Genomic DNA, 6,000 nt, shown 5'->3' on the forward strand with positions numbered 1-6,000 from the left:
ATGGGACCTTTAAAGCGGGGATGATGTCACTGATAGGCCACACGCACACACACACACACACACGGGCCATGTCCTGATTAAAATCACTGGTTTCTCTGGATATAAACATACTTGGAAACATTTGGGATAAAGTCAACACAATATATAAAACTATTCTAATGTTTTCTGTAAATTTAATCTATAAAAAAAGCTTACATATTGTGCCTTAATGTTTCATTTTAGGTTTGTAATTCTCTTTATAAAGATTCTTGATTATCATTACTGTGTTAAATCCTGAAAATGATTGTTCTTTTTTTATTTTATAAAAGCTATATATAATTATAAGGTATTATGTATATAATTTCACATAGTAATGAGACTAATAAGAGGGTCATGACGTCTGAGAAATGAGCGAGTGTGAGCCTGCAGGTGGCGCTGTTGTGCTGTTCAGAGATCAGTGGATCCTCATCCTGCATTTCTTCACCTGTGTGTGTGTGTGTGTGTGGGCATGTTTTTGTGACATATGAGGACCCAAATGTGTATAATGGGACAGGAGAGGGTGAAATATGAGGACATTACCCATGTCCCCACTTTTCAAAAGGCTTATAAATCACACAGGAGGAGTTTTTATGAGAAAGTAAAAATGCAGAATGTTTCCTGTGTGTGTGTGTGTGTGTGTGTGATGGGTAGGTTTAGGGGCAGTGTAAGGGGATAGAAAATGCGGTTTGTACAGTATAAAAACCATTACGTCTTTGGAATGTCCCCAAATGTCACAAAAACAAACGTGTGTGTGTGTGTGTGTGAGGTTCATTAGCACGGCAATGAGGATTATGGGCGGTTGGTTTGATGAATTATTGCGGCGCCTGTAGGTTATGATGGTCTGATAGCAGAAGTTCATCTCTGAAGCGGTTAATTAATCACATGAAGATTGAATCTGAGTCATGTTTTATACTAAAGCGAAATGCGTTCGGCTTTAAGATCATCACCGCTAGTTTTAGGATCGGCCTTTGCTTTATTATAATCTATAGTTCCTGTAAATGATTCATTATGGTAATGCCTAACAGTGCAGCTGTGAGTAAACATCAGTGTTGCTCTAAAATCAATCCCTTTCTTACTGTAATTATTATAATCATCATATCTGAACAGATGATTAGTCTTAAGATACTAAAGCCTAAATCTGAAACGCTCTTAAATCTCTTTAATATCTTAATGTGTGTTTCTCGCCTCAGGGAATGATTCATTAATTGTGTTTATTACAATTTGTATTTATTATTTTTAATTATGCATTATTGTAGAATTTTATTTTTTTTTAATATGAAAAACCATTTTATCTTGTGCACATTCATAATTCTGAGGAAAATAATGCTTTTGTTGGCGTTTGTTGAGATGCATTTCATTCTTGCCAAATTATTTCAATTTTAATTGTATTTTATTTGAATCATTTCATCTCAACTGGAGGATTTCTGTTACAGAATTACAGTAAATAACCTAAAAATAAATATATTCATAAATTAAGACACAGTCAAACACTAAAGGCAAATCATACAAACACACACACATGCTCTCTCTCTCCTAACGCACACACACTCATACAAACTCTCATACACTCACACACACACACATGCTCTCACATACACACTTTCTCACACACAGACACACTCACACACATATGCTCTTTCTCACACACATATACACTCACATTCACACACACACTCTCTCACACACTGTCACACGCACACAAACACACACACTCACGCACACACACACTCACTCTCTCACACACACATGCTCTCTCACACTGTCTCACACACACACACCCTCACACACATGCTCTCTCACACACACACATACACACTCACTGTCTCACACACACATGCTCTCTCACACGCACACACAAACACTCTCACGCACACACACTCACACACATGCTCTTACACTGTCGCACGCACACACACACACACTCTCTCACACACATGCTCTCTCACACACACAAACACACACACACACACACACACACTGTTTTTGCTGCTGTGTGTAGGAAGCATGCATTAGTGCTTTTCCTGTGCAGAATACACTCAGATATCGAGAGTCTGCGGTCTCACTTTATGAATGAAACTCTAATTTTTGCTGATGTAAAAACGAATATTAGGTGAAAGAATATAGTGTGTATACTCCTGGCACATGACCATTCCCACGCAAACCCTTAAAGCTACAGCGCACTAAAAACTGGAACAAAAGCATGAAGCCAACAACAAAACGGTGACCTTTGACCGTGCCCGCCCCGACACACACTGAGTCACCGTCTGTCGGACAGCAGGACACATTAATAATTCACTCGGTGACATCATCAGTGAGCATGAGTGGGTCATGTGACCACAGATGAATGAATATTTCATAACCATCCCTAGAGGTCCATAAGAAGACCACATGATTATTTAATAAGACTGGGGCTGAAGTGTGTGTGTGTGTGTGTGTGTGTGTGTGTGAGCAAGTGTGTGTGTGTGTCTGTGTGTAAGAAAGGTGTGTGTGTTGTGGATTATATATAGGCTGTAACATTTTTATAATTTTAAATGTTTTACTTTTATATAGTAATATTTTATATATAGCTATTATGCATACACACACACACCCTCTCTCACTCACACACAGACCCTCTCTCACACACACTCTCTCTCACACACATACACACCCTTTCTCACACACACACACACTCTCTCTCTCACACACTCTCTCTCTCTCATACACACACACACACACACACGCACACACACACACACACACAGCTCATGCCTGTTAACACATCAGTGGTCTGTAGATGGCACTGCTGCTCCAGATCTCAGTCGAGCACTGTTACCCATGAGGCCCTCAGTGTGTGTGTGTGTGTGTGTGTGTGTGTGTGGCTGCATGGTTTTGGATTGGAGCAAAATGTGCTCACTATTATGAGAATCCAGTTTTTAGTTTCATTACTTGTATTTACTCAGTTTAATGCTGTGACTGCAGAACTGGATCGAGTTTATAAACGCATGGTTTGCTACATCCAGGTGACCTTTGACCCTTCACCCCACTTTACTGAGATCATGTGAACCGGAGAGAAGGAAAAATAAAGGATAACAAAGCCATGGGGAAGAAAACAAGAGGCTTGTTCGACTTCACCCAGCGATGCGCAGACCGATCAGCGGCCGACTTGAAGCAGTGCGTGCCTGAGCCGTTAGTGGATCCATGAGCTGAGCCGTTAGTGGATCCCATGAGCTGAGCCGTTAGTGGATCCCATGAGCTGAGCCGTTAGTGGATCCCATGAGCTGAGCCGTTAGTGGATCCCATGAGCTGAGCCGTTAGTGGATCCCATGAGCTGAGCCGTTAGTGGATCCCATGAGCTGAGCCGTTAGTGGATCCCATGAGCTGCGCCGTTAGTGCATCCCATGAGCTGAGCCGTTAGTGGATCACATGACCTGAGCCGTTAGTGGATCCATGACCTGAGCCGTTAGTGGATCACATGACCTGAGCCGTTAGTGGATCCCATGAGCTGAGCCGTTAGTGGATCCCATGACCTGAGCCGTTAGTGGATCCATGACCTGAGCCGTTAGTGGATCACATGACCTGAGCCGTTAGTGGATCCCATGAGCTGAGCCGTTAGTGGATCCATGACCTGAGCCGTTAGTGGATCCATGAGCTGAGCCGTTAGTGGATCCATGACCTGAGCCGTTAGTGGATCCATGACCTGAGCCGTTAGTGGATCACATGACCTGAGCCGTTAGTGGATCCCATGAGCTGAGCCGTTAGTGGATCCCATGACCTGAGCCGTTAGTGGATCCATGACCTGAGCCGTTAGTGGATCCCATGAGCTGAGCCGTTAGTGGATCCCATGAGCTGAGCCGTTAGTGGATCACATGACCTGAGCCGTTAGTGGATCCCATGAGCTGAGCCGTTAGTGGATCCCATGAGCTGAGCCGTTAGTGGATCCCATGAGCTGAGCCGTTAGTGGATCCCATGAGCTGAGCCGTTAGTGGATCCCATGAGCTGAGCCGTTAGTGGATCCCATGAGCTGAGCCGTTAGTGGATCCCATGAGCTGAGCCGTTAGTGGATCCCATGAGCTGAGCCGTTAGTGGATCCCATGAGCTGAGCCGTTAGTGGATCCCATGAGCTGAGCTGTTAGTGGATCCATGAGCTGAGCCGTTAGTGGATCCCATGAGCTGAGCCGTTAGTGGATCCATGACCTGAGCCGTTAGTGGATCCATGACCTGAGCCGTTAGTGGATCCATGACCTGAGCCGTTAGTGGATCCCATGACCTGAGCCGTTAGTGGATCCATGACCTGAGCCGTTAGTGGATCCATGACCTGAGCCGTTAGTGGATCCATGACCTGAGCCGTTAGTGGATCCCATGAGCTGAGCCGTTAGTGGATCCCATGAGCTGAGCCGTTAGTGGATCCCATGAGCTGAGCCGTTAGTGGATCCCATGAGCTGAGCCGTTAGTGGATCCCATGAGCTGAGCCGTTAGTGGATCCCATGAGCTGAGCCGTTAGTGGATCCCATGAGCTGCGCCGTTAGTGGATCCCATGAGCTGAGCCGTTAGTGGATCCCATGAGCTGAGCCGTTAGTGGATCCCATGAGCTGAGCCGTTAGTGGATCACATGAGCTGAGCCGTTAGTGGATCACATGAGCTGAGCCGTTAGTGGATCACATGACCTGAGCCGTTAGTGGATCACATGACCTGAGCCGTTAGTGGATCCATGAGCTGAGCCGTTAGTGGACCCATGACCTGAGCCGTTAGTGGATCCCATGAGCTCAGCCGTTAGTGGATCCCATGAGCTCAGCCGTTAGTGGATCCCATGAGCTTGTCTGTTTTATTCATATTATAAATTATTAATTTTATTTATAAAAATATTACAACCCCTCAATTAATGATGTGATAATTTTATTAAATTATATTTTTTAAAATATTATTTTAAGGGAAATAACTACAGTGTTTATGCATATTATTATTAATTTAATTAAATTATACAATAACATATTTTATTAAAATAATATAATAATAATACTACAAATAATGATCTTATAAGTCTATTCAATTATAGAAAATATTTAAAATATTTTTTTATTGCAAAAAATCATAAATATCATAAATGCAATGATTATTTTTATGATTATTAAAAAATAGCTAGATTTTTTTTTTACACAATCTGCCTCAATAAGAGCACAGCTGAAGGCTCCAGATGTAACTCTGAACTGTAACCTGTGTGTGTGAGCGCTCGTGGTTCCGATAGACTTCAGACCAGGATTAGCTTCAGACCAGGATGAGCTTCAGACCAGGATGAGCTTCAGACCAGGATGAGCTTCAGACCAGGATTAGCTTCAGACCAGGATTAGTTTCAGACCAGGATGAGCTTCAGACCAGGATGAGCTTCAGACCAGGATGAGCTTCAGACCAGGATTAGCTTCAGACCAGGATGAGCTTCAGACCAGGATTAGTTTCAGACCAGGATTAGTTTCAGACCAGGATTAGTTTCAGACCAGGATTAGCTTCAGACCAGGATTAGCTTCAGACCAGGATTAGCTTCAGACCAGGATTAGCTTCAGACCAGGATTAGCTTCAGACCAGGATTAGCTTTGTCTCTGCTCACAGCATATCCATTTCGTCTCGCTTGAACTGATGATGTCATCCGCATCCCATGAGGCCCTGCTTCTGTTTCACGCACGCTTCAATTATTTACAGTGTTAAATCGAATCAGGCGGACCGGAGAGAGACTCCCGTGATGTCCGGAGGACCCGCTTTCGTCCTTACAGCAAACCATGCTTTGCTAAATCTCAATTATGAATTTTCAAAAATGTAAACGTTTAAAAATGATGGCCTGTATCAATTATAAATCATAATTATGATTAACAGATGCATGAGTTCTCTCTCTTATGTGGCGAAAAGGATGATAATGAAGCATAATTTTGTAATCCCGTAATGAATCTGCAGCTCGCGTCGCATTCGGACGAGGCTCTGTCAAAGTCTCTCGCCCACACAAACAAAATGAGC

This window comes from Pseudorasbora parva, chromosome 22 (assembly GCF_024679245.1).
Source record: "Pseudorasbora parva isolate DD20220531a chromosome 22, ASM2467924v1, whole genome shotgun sequence".
Lineage (NCBI taxonomy): Eukaryota > Metazoa > Chordata > Actinopteri > Cypriniformes > Gobionidae > Pseudorasbora > Pseudorasbora parva.